This window comes from Myxine glutinosa, chromosome 8, assembly GCF_964187855.1.
Source record: "Myxine glutinosa chromosome 8, kmMyxGlut1.1, whole genome shotgun sequence".
NCBI lineage: Eukaryota > Metazoa > Chordata > Myxini > Myxiniformes > Myxinidae > Myxine > Myxine glutinosa.
In genome coordinates, this window is record NC_136268.1 from 125169005 (window position 1) to 125181056 (window position 12052).

The following is a 12052-nucleotide window of genomic DNA, read 5'->3' on the forward strand; positions in this document are numbered from 1 at the left end:
GGGAAGAATAAGGGGGAGATTATGGAATAGGTGAATGAGGGAGATGAGGGAAGAGGAAGAGATGGCATGTGCTGATGTGGGGGAGAGGAGGAAGAGGGAAACCGCTGGAAAGTATGTGAGGGAAGAGGAAGGGAAGACATCCCTGGAAGAATGGAGGGCAAAGTGTTACTGGTAAGATAAAGATAAAGGTAGAGATGAAAGGAGGGGAGGGGAAGGGGGAGGTTAAGAAGGGATGTTACCTGGCGGGGTTGGGGAGAGGTGGGATGGAAGGAATTTTTAAGGGTACCGGTGGACGTGAGGATGAGCGAAGCAAAAATAATAAAAAATAATCCAGTAAATATTTAACTCCAATAATATTTTGGGACTTGCAATGGAGGGTTTGGGAATGGGGGAATAAAAGGAACGATGATGAGAGTGTTGGCGCATTCCCGGTTATGCGTCGCCGTCCAATCGCCGCGTCACGTGGTCTCTTTTGGGCCCTGAATGGGCCTTAGACCTTAGTGGTCGGACCGGTCACAGTTGCGGACATCGAGCACACGATCTTCGAGTAATCCTTGTCCGCGGGTAAAACCGTCACGTGGAGAAGAGAGGCCCTGATTAGGGGAAGAGGAAGAAGGTGAAGGTGGGAGGGAGAAGAAGAGGAAGGGAAGAGAAGGATATGGGGGTGGAGGGGGGGAGCGTAGCTCGACTCTCCCTGCTCCCCCTGCAAATATTCCTTGCTTTTCATCCTTTATCTTCCCCGTAACAACTCTCTGCCAATCGCTCCCGGATATCGAGGCGATTTGTGACAGGATTTTCTCCTCATCCCCTCCGTTGATCTCCCATCGCGGCTCGACTGGCCGTTGGATGTCTCTGTGACCGGCTGGAGGCCGAGGACCGATCGACCGACACCGTTCCTGCCCCGACCGGGTGAGTAGAGGAGGAATGGCAGTGGTGGTGATGTGAGGGTTATGACAGGAAAAAGATGAGGTGCGGTGAGCCTGACGAAGGTGCCCATTGATGGCGGGAGAATGCGGGTTCTGTCACCCCGATGGTCGACACCGTCTGGCATCGTTTCCTTTTCCTTCCTGAATCCTTCATTGTTTTCGTTTATAAACGTGTACAGTAAGTACATCATTGTCCGGAATGTCGCCGAGCGTTCCTCCTCCACCTGCCGCTGTTACATCTTCACGATGTCACAACAATACTCTGATGTTCGCAAAGACATGATCATGGACATCATCTTCCCTTTAAAACCCTCCTCCATGTCCGTCAACCCCCTCTCCACAAATGGACATCTTGATCTTGAACACTCTTTCCAAATCCTTCTCTTTGTTGTCGACCCAGATTCCATTGTATTCATATTTTGATTCCCGCACATTTTCACCATGTTTCCTCCCACCTCCTCCTCCCCCACCGATCCTCAATTTGCCCCCGCTCCACCTCACCGTTTCAGGCTTTCCTTCTTCCCTGTTCCACTCTCCTTCCCCCACCTCTTATTCTAGGGTTCATCGTTATCACTGCACTTTACCCTACACCTCGTCTTCACGGTGTGCCTTTTTCCTATCACACCTCCTCACCACCACCTCATCCTCCAGTTTCCTTCCTTCATACAATCCACCTCATCTTCCAATTGCCTTCCTCCCTGCACCACAATCCACCTCATCCTCCAGTTTCCTTCCTTCATACACCTCACCTCATCTTCCAATTGCCTTCCTCCCTGCACCACACTCCACCTCATCCTCCAGTTTCCTTCCTTCATACAATCCACCTCATCTTACAATTGCCTTCCTCCCTGCACCACACCCCACCTCATCCTCCAGTTTCCTTCCTTCATACACCTCACCTCATCTTCCAATTGCCTTCCTCCCTGCACCACACTCCACCTCATCCTCCAGTTTCCTTCCTTCATACACCTCACCTCATCTTCCAATTGCCTTCCTCCCTGCACCACACTCCACCTCATCATCCAGTTGCCTTCCTCCCTGCACCACAATCCACCTCATCCTCCAGTTTCCTTCCTTCATACACCTCACCTCATCTTCAAATTGCCTTCCTCCCTGCACCACACTCCACCTCATCCTCCAGTTTCCTTCCTTCATACACCTCACCTCATCTTCAAATTGCCTTCCTCCCTGCACCACAATCCACCTCATCCTCCAGTTTCCTTCCTTAATACACCTCACCTCATCTTCCAATTGCCTTCCTCCCTGCACCACACTCCACCTCATCATCCAGTTGCCTTCCTCCCTGCACTACACTCCACCTCATCCTCCAGTTTCCTTCCTTCATACACCTCACCTCATCTTCCAATTGCCTGCCTCCCTGCACCACACTCCACCTCATCATCCAGTTGCCTTCCTCCCTGCACCACAATCCACCTCATCCTCCAGTTTCCTTCCTTCATACACCTCACCTCATCTTCCAATTGCCTTCCTCCCTGCACCACACTCCACCTCATCATCCATTTGCCTTCCTCCCTGCACCACACTCCACCTCGTCTTCCACTTCCCTCCCTACATCCCAAACCACCTCGTCTTCCACTTGCCTTCCTCCCTGCACCACCTCCACCTCATCTTCCAGTTGCCTTCCTCCTTACACCCACCCCACCTCACCTCATCTTCCAGTTGTCCTCTTCCCTAAACCGCACCTCCCTACCCCACCCCACCCCACCCCACCTCGTCATCATCTAGGGCTTACCTTTTTCCCTATGCCTCCTCCCGCCCCCACCTCAACTTCTGTGACTCGCCTTTATCCATTCACCTTTTCCCCCAATCTCATCTTTTAGGGTTTGTGGTTTTCCTCGAGCTCTCTCACCCCCATGTCTAACCAACTTAACCCTATTGCCTACCCCCACCATATGCTGCATCCTGGGTTTCCTCTCTTCTTGCCCCTTATATTTTTCATCGACTTGTTCCTACATTTTCATTCACTTGTTCCCACCTTTTTTCATTCAATTACTCCCACCTTTTTTATTCAACTGCTCCCATTCTTTTTTCATTTGCTTGTTCCAATATTATTCTTTCAATTGTTCCCATGTTTCTTCATTCAATTTCTCCCATCTTTTTTCACTCAATTTTTCCCATCTTTTTCCATTAAATTGCTCCCATATTTTTTCATTCATTTGTTCACATATTTTTTCATTCATTTGTTCCCATCTTTTTCATTCCCTTGTTCCAATATTGTTCATTCAATTGTTCCCAACTTTTTTCATTCATTTGTTCCCATCTTTTATCATTCACTTGTTCTGATATTTATCATTCAATTATTCCCATGGTTTTTCATTCATTTGTTCCATCTTTTTTTCTTCACTTCTTCTGATATTTTTCCTTCAATTGCTCCCATATATTTTTCATTCCTATGTTCCCATCTTTATCATTAATTTGTTCCCATCTTTTTTCATTCCCTCATTCCTATATTTTTCATTCACTTCTGATATTTCTTCATTCAATTGTTCACTCGTTTCCATCTCTTTTCATTCACTCATTCCCATCTCTTTTCATTCACCTGTTCTCACCTTTCTCAATCAATTGCTCCCATCTTTTACCATTCGCTTATTCCCATCTCTTTTCATTCACCTGTTCCCACCATTTTTCAATCAATTGCTTCCATTGTTTTTCATTCAATTGCTCCCATCTTTTATCATTCACTTGTTCCGATATTTTTCATTCAATTGTTTCCACCTTTTTCATTCAATTGCTCCCATCATTTTTCATTAATTTGCTCCCATCTTTTTTCATTCACTTGTTCCCATCTTTTCATTTAATTGCTCCCATATTTTTCATTCACTTGTTCCCTCCCATATTTTTCATTCATTTGTGCCATCCCACCTTTTTTCATTCACTTGTTCCCATCCTTTTTCATTCAATTGCCCCCATCTTTTTCATCAATTGTTCCTATCCTTTTTCCCTTCAATTGTTCCCATCTTTTTGTCATTCCCTTGTTCCCATCTTTTTCTCTCCCTTGTTGCCATCTTTATCCAGCGCTTGTGAAGCGAAAAGTAGGGTTAAGCAATAATTGGTAGTGTGCGTATGTGTGGCATACGTACACACGTGTCTGCATTTAAAAATAAACATTTTCTTGGCAAACATTGGTCCTATTGACAGGAAAATCTTCACCACATGAGCACCTCTGCCTGTACAATCTTTTTCATATTTACGATGTCAAAGGTCATGTGGTACAGACACCATCTTGGAAAAACGTTGCACCTCTATATCTCCGAAACCGCACAATGGAAAAAAAATTAAACATGGTTCATTGTCAAGTACTCCGCAGGGGGAATAAGATATGTTAATGATGATGCCACCGGTGCCTTCATTATGACGTCATAATTAGACAAATATAACACTTGATAGATGAGTATGAAAAAAAAAAAATTCTGCAACTGTTGGTCCGATGGACCCAAAATTTTCACCATAGGAGCGCCTCCTCCTGTATATGTCTTTTATTGATAATTATGCCATCATCGGTCATGTGGTACAGGCGCCATCTTGGAAAAACCGAAAAACATTGCACCTTTATATCTCCGTTCCATGGAAAAAAATTGAAACGTGGCTCATTGTAAAGAACTCTGCATGTGGAATACGTTTTGTGAATGATGATGTCATTGGTGCGTTAATTATGACGTCATAATTCAACAGGGTCAATCTGATCGCTTAGTCTGATCAATTTGAAATTTATTCAGCGTAATCTACGCAAAACTTATATTGGAGAATATAAACTTATAAGTTTATATTCATATTCACATCATAAATGATGTCTCCACTCACGGGGTCTGGCAGCCATATTGAATCAAAGAAACAAAAAAACCCTTTAAAAACAAGAGTTGGCTCACACCAAGTTGACTGTGCGGGGTAAGTATTCTATGAATACCATCTAGTTTTTCATTCCCTTGTTCCCATCCTGTTTTGCGTTCCCTTTTCCCCATCTTTTTTATTCCCTTGTTCCCTTCTTTTGTTTTCATTCCCTTGTTCCCATCTTTTGTTTTCATTCCTTTTTCCCCATCTCTTTTTGAATTCCCTTGTTCCCATATTTTGTTTTCATTCCCTTGTTCTCATCTTTTGTTTTCATTCCCTTGTTCCCATCTTTTGTTTTCATTCCCATGTTCCAATCTTTTGTTTTTCTCCCTTTATTCACATCTTTTTCATATCCTTATTCCCATCTTTTTTCATCACTTCCCATCTTTTTTATTCCCTTGTTCCTTTTTTTTGTTTTCATTCCCTTGTTCCCATCTTCTTTTTCATTCCCTTGTTCACATCTTCTTTTTCATTCCCTTGATCCCATATTCTTTTTCATTTATTGTTCCCATCTTTTTTTCATTCCCTGTTCCCATCTTTTCCTCCCCTCTTTTTGCAATCAGTTTCCTGTTGTACCATGGTACTGTTATACCCTCTTTTCACATGGTCGGAAATTCCGCAATATGTGGATGACATTTAATATATCAATTTATCATCTTGACAAAGGAGCCACCAACCCTCTACTGTAATGCTATTTGATTTTAAAAATCATTGGATTGTTTTTTCTGCTGTGCACAAAGCTGGACTCCACCTTTTAAATCCCATATATACAGTGCTGATTTGCCGTTTGTCTGATATTATCCTGACAATTTTTGTAAATGTGCATGAATGGCTTTTTATGTCCTGGTAATGGATTGCATATTAGAGTGTTTCAAAACTTCCCCTGCACATAACTAAGCTTGTTCGTGTTGTTACATTGATGGAGAAGAGGACAATAGTATGATTATGGCTGTTGCGACAATGTACGTTTGTGTAGCTTTAGATATTCTTGCCTGCATTAAATGTTTTTTTTTGTTTGTTTGTTTTTGGATACTGAATCGAGGCTCGTGAAAGAGCTGACAACGACGAGGGAAAGACAGCACAGGGGGACCACGAGGGAAAGACAGCACAGGGGGACCATGAGGGAAAGACAGCACAGGGGGACCACGAGGGAAAGACAGCACAGGGGGACCACGAGGGAAAGACAGTACAGGGGGACCGCGAGGGAAAGACAGTACAGGGGGACCACGAGGGAAAGACAGCACAGGGGGACCACGAGGGAAAGACAGTACAGGGGGACCGGGAGGGAAAGACAGTACAGGGGGACCGCGAGGGAAAGACAGCACAGGGACCACGAGGGAAAGACAGCATAGGGGGGCCGCGAGGGAAAGACAGTACAGGGGGACCGCGAGGGAAAGACAGTACAGGGGGACCGCGAGGGAAAGACAGCACAGGGGGACCGCGAGGGAAAGACGGCACAGGGGGACCACGAGGGAAAGACAGCACAGGGGGACCACGAGGGAAAGACAGCACAGGGGGACCACGAGGGAAAGACAGTACAGGGGGACCGCGAGGGAAAGACAGTACAGGGGGACCGCAAGGGAAAGACAGTACAGGGGGACCGTGAGGGAAAGACAGCACAGGGGGACCGCGAGGGAAAGACAGTACAGGGGGACCGCGAGGGAAAGACAGCACAGGGGGACCGCGAGGGAAAGACAGCACAGGGGGACCGCGAGGGAAAGACAGCACAGGGGGACCGCGAGGGAAAGACAGCACAGGGGGACCGTGAGGGAAAGACAGTACAGGGGGACCGCGAGGGAAAGACAGCACAGGGGGACCGCGAGGGAAAGACAGCACAGGGGGACCACGAGGAAAAGACCACCTTTTGGGTAAGGTGTCTTTGACTGTTGCCCGTGAGTGGACACTGGACAGGTATTAGCCGATTATAAAGATGGCTAGGTTAATCCCTCTCATCTTTGTAGATATTGGGTAGAGCTGGGCACAACACTGTGTAGTAAAGGGTAGAGTATCCACTCTGAGTCTGGGAGGTCAGTACTTTGAATTGTGGCCGAGTCATATGAAAAACTTTGAAAATGATGTTCTGCTTCCTTTCTTGATGCTCGGCATTAAAATAATAGAGTTGGCAACCATTGCACATAATGTTTGATGAGCATAATGGCCTCCTCTAACATTGAAGTTCCAATTCTACGGAAACTCCTTGTCAGGACATCACATTGCTCCCACCAACAGAGATGACTTCTCTGCCACATCTGTCTGGCAGCGTGCAGAAGGCAGGAATTGTTGGTTTCCGAGGCTGGAAGGGGAATCCCCAGAGAGTGGAGACACAGGGAGGACTTTTGGTGGAGATTAATTTTGAATGGCCTGAGGGCTGAGACCCAAGTGGCCCATGTTGGGATAATCTAATGGGGTTGAGACATGCAGTGATGCGGGTATTGGGTTAAAAAAAAACAACAACTCAGCCCCAACATGAAGCTGTTTCTCTGACACTCTGGCCCACTGGCACTCTCTAGCTCTATCTAGCTTTATAGTCCAGTCAATCTGTAATTTTACCTCAAACAAATTGCAAAAGAAATACGTTTTTGATAAACATGCTTAGTAGTATTGCCTTAATGATATATCAAAAGTCTAGAAAAGTCTAGCGTGCGGAAACAGTTTTAAAAACGAAATAAATTTGACGGATTTTGCGTGCGACTTTTCGGCAGAGGTCAGATACAAAATAGTTTGAAATCTAAGGAAATTTGGTTTTCAAGCTATGCTAATGCAAGTCTGTATCAAGGGCTGTCAGGGGACACTTTTTGGTTGACAAGGCCCTTAATGCTATGCTGATTTCAAAGGCATTCAGAGTACCCTTGTTTTAAGAGCATCAACATGACGACATGTCCAATGACATCAGAGATTCAAATGAACATGATGTTTCTGATGTTATGCCTAGGGAACCAGATATTGCAGATATTCCTCAAGTCATAGTCTCTGAAGATGAAGCAGCTCAAGGTCCTACCAGGATAACCAGCAACAATGTCTTGTCAGAATGTATTGAACTCTATGAATATCTACTGAAAGGAGACGTTACTGCGGAGTCAGTCTGTATGGAGAATGTTGTTGACAAAATGAATGAAAAGCTTGTGTGTGAAAAAGTAGAACTCATTCATCATCGCACGCCATCTCTTTGGCTTCAGTACATGGATATGATAGACATACTCCACAAGTTTATAAAAGCAGAACGTACAGGGAACTGGCATCTTCATCTTCAGTCTGTACAAGACATGTTGCCATATTTTGCTGCTGCTGGACACAATTTCTATGTGAAATCAGCTTACATGTCCTTGCAAAATATGCAAAATCTAGAAGCAGATCACCCTGAAGTGTACACCTGCTTTGAATCTGGACACCATGTACTCAGGAGAAGTGATCGTTTTTGGGCTGGCTTATCTACAGATCTTGTAATAGAGCAGGTTTTAATGAGAAGCATTAAAACAACAGGTGGATTGACTAGAGGACACGGAATGTCAGAATCTCAGAGAGCACAGTGGTTACTCTCCAGACCAGATTGTGCAGACATCAACATTGCCATGCAGCAGTTTACAGACACTGAATTCTACACAAGTGAACAGCACAAAGAAGACACGCCAGCAAGAAAATCTAGAGATTACAATGACACCATGACAATTTTGTCTTTCCTTGAGGATATAAATTCATTTGCAGAGGATCCAACCCTTCGGAACATAGCAACTGGTGTGACAGCAGATGCAAGTGTAAATGTTGACAGAGCAAAATAAGATGGCCTTCGTGTCCTCAAATCAATGGTTTCTCAGAATGTACAGAGCTACACCTTAAAGAAGGCAAACCAAGCTGTAACCCTTGGAGCCAAGACAGCAGTGAAGATAGATGGAGAATCAGTACAGGTTAACCCTCAGCTCCTGTTTCAACGTTTAATTACAGCAGCTAACGGCCTCTTTGATGACATCTCGGAAGTCTTCACTTATGAACTCTGTAGCTTTCCTTCTTCATTGTTTGACTCATCTGGTCTCCTCAGAGAGGCACAGAAGCCAGAACTTGCAGATGCAATATGGACTTTAGCCGGATATGACATGCCAGCACCAAAGGTAGAAAATCTGCATCATGTTTTTGACGGTGGTTCTCTGCTGCAACGCATACCACGGCCCCAAGGATCTAGTTTTGCATCCCTCTGCAAATTGTATGTAGAGTATGTCTTGAAGTACTCAAACCCCACAGTTGTTTTCGATGGGTATTGCAATGGCCCATCCACAAAAGACCATGCTCACATGCGACGCACTGGTAGAACATACGGACCTGAAGTCAGATTCACGGAGGATATGCATCTCAAATCCAAGAAGCAGCAGTTTTTGACCAACTCTGCAAACAAACAACGTTTCATCAATCTTCTCAGCAAGAAGATGGAAGAAAAGGGAATCAAGACGTTACATGCTACTGGGGATGCTGACCTGCTGATTGTCCAGACTACAGTGTCATCAGCATCTGCAAACGTGACAGTATTAGTTGGAGAAGACACCGATCTTCTTGTGCTTCTATGCTACCATGCAGACATCTGCTCAAGAGATATCTACTTCAAGTCGGAGGCCAAACAAACAGCTGTTAAGAAAAAGCGTGTGTGGAACATCAGATGCATCAAGCAAAGACTTGGCCCTGAAATATGTTGTTTGCTCCCATTTGTTCATAGCATAACAGGATGTGATACAACATCTCGTTTATATGGAATTGGAAAGGGAGCTGCATTGAGAAAACTTAAAAGTGACCCTCATTTCAAGCACCAAGCTGAAGTATTTTCCAGAAAGGCATCAAAGGAGGAAGTCGTTGTGGCTGGGGAGAAAGCACTTACCTGTCTGTATAATGGTAATCCTGGGGAAGGCTTGGATCAATTGAGGTGCAGGAAATTTTGCAGCAAAGTCATGACTAATACCTCATTTGTCCATGTTCATGTCTTACCGACAACGTCAGCAGCAGCCAGACACCACAGTCAGCGTGTTTACTTGCAAGTTCAGCAGTGGATAGGGCAAGATGGGGATTTGATTCCAGAGGACTGGGGATGGATTACAGCCGGTGACAGACTTCAGCCTATCCGTACCCACTTGCCTCCAGCACCAGAGAAACTACTGAAGATCATAAGATGTAACTGTAAAACAGATTGTGACAGTCGACGCTGCAACTGCAAGAAACATGGTTTGCAGTGTTCAGTTGGATGTGGAGACTGTCGTGGCATCAGTTGTTCAAATGCACCTTCTGTTGACCTTCAAGCCGACCTTCACGGGGAAACATAGACATTTCTAAGGCAAAGGAAAGTGAAAAAGGTAGTCCACATTATGAAGAAGTTTATTTGAAATGAGATTAGGCTGTTTAATAGATGAAATGATAATCTGATAACACAGTGATGTATAATCAAATTCGATAACAATCGGACTGTTTCATATCAAGGTGGTTAAAAACCACATACAAGGTGGGTCAAGGAAAACCTAATTTTGAAAATGTTCCCCAAGCTGAATGTTTCTAGACTTTTTATATGTCATGTAGGAAACAGTTCTTATATTGAAACAACTAAAATACATTATTTTGCAATTTGTTTGAGGTTAGCATATTTTCGGTCATAGATTGACTGGACTATTAGCCTGCTGTGTCTGACCCTCACTCTTGCCTTGAGGGCGACGAGGCAACACTACAGTGCATTCAGAAAGTATTCAGACCCCTTCACTTTTTTCACATTTTGTTATGTTGCAGCCTTATGCTGAAATCGTTTAAATTCATTTTTTCCCTCATCAATCTACACTCAATACCCCATAATGACAAAGAGAAAACAGGATTTTAGAAAGTTTTGCAAACTTATTAAAAAGAAAAAACTGAAATATCACATTGACATAAGTATTCAGACCCTTAACTCAGTACTTAGTTGAAGAACCTTTGGCAGCGATTACAGCCTCGAGTCTTCTTGGGTATGACGCGACAAGCTTTGCACACCTGGATTTGGGGATTTTCTGTCATTCTTCTCTGCAGATCCTCTCAAGCTCTGTCAGGTTGGATGGGGACCATTGGTGGACAGCCATTTTCAGGTCTCTTCAGAGATGTTCGATTGGGTTCAAGTCAGGGCTCTGGCTGGGCCACTCAAGGACCTTCACAGAGTTATCCCTAAGCCACTCCTGTGTTGTCTTGGCTGTGTGCTTAGAGGTCATTGTCATGTTGGAAGGTGAACCTTCGGCCCAGTCTGAGATCCTGAGCGCTCTGTTTCAGGTTTTCATTAAGGATATCTCTGTACTTCGCTCCATTCATTGTTCCCTCAACCCTGACCAGTCCCCCAGTCCCTGCTGAAAAATACCCCCACAGCATGATGCTGCCACCACCATGCTTCACCGTTGGGATGGTATTGGGCAGGTGATGAGCGGTGCCGTCTTTTCTCCCGACATGACGCTTATAATTGAGGCCAAACAGTTCAATCTTGGTTTCACCAGACCACAGAATCTTGTTTCTCACAGTCTGAGAGTCCTTTGGGTGCTTTTTTGCAAACTCCAAGTGGGCTTTCATGTGTCTTTCACTGAGGAGAGGCTTCCGTCTGGCCACTCTGCCCTAAAGCCCAGATCGGTGGAGTGTTGCAGTGATGGTTGTCCTTCTGGAAGTTTCTCCCATCTCCACACAGGATCTCTGGAGCTCGAGCCAGTGACCATCGGGTTCTTGGTCACCTCTCTTAACAAGGCCCTTCTCCCCCGATTGTTCAGTTTGGCCGGGCGGCCAGCTCTAGGAAGATTCCTGGTTGTTTCAAACTTCTTCCATTTAAAAATTATGGAGGCCACTGTGCTCTTGGGAACCTTCAATGCAGCAGAATTTTTTTTGTAGGCTTTCCCCCACAGACGTTCTCCGGGTCCATGCCCACAGACGTTCTCCGGGTGCGTGCTCACAGACGTTCTCCGGGTCCGTGCCCACAGACGTTCTCCGGGTCCGTGCCCACAGACGTTCTCCGGGTCCGTGCCCACAGACGTTCTCCGGGTCCGTGCCCACAGACGTTCTCCGGGTCCGTGCCCACAGACGTTCTCCGGGTCCGTGCCCACAGACGTTCTCCGGGTCCGTGCCCACAGACGTTCTCCGGGTCCGTGCCCACAGACGTTCTCCGGGTCCGTGCCCACAGACGTTCTCCGGGTCCGTGCCCACAGACGTTCTCCGGGTCCGTGCCCACAGACGTTCTCCGGGTCCGTGCCCACAGACGTTCTCCGGGTCCGTGCCCACAGACGTTCTCCGGGTCCGTGCCCACAGACGTT

At 45.6% G+C, this 12052-nt stretch overlaps 1 protein-coding gene across 2 annotated transcripts in view; it reads left to right on the forward strand.

Annotated features, from left to right (window-relative positions):
* The first annotated feature begins 455 nt into the window (after positions 1-455).
* Positions 456-12052, forward strand: part of LOC137432904 (hippocalcin-like protein 1) — a 131446-nt gene continuing 119849 nt past the window's right edge. The window contains exon 1 of one of the 2 annotated variants that reach the window (XM_068125210.2): positions 456-909. The gene's annotated coding sequence lies outside the window, so the exon portion shown is untranslated. The remainder of the gene's footprint in view (positions 910-12052) is intronic. The other variant, XM_068125211.2, reaches the window with a different exon arrangement.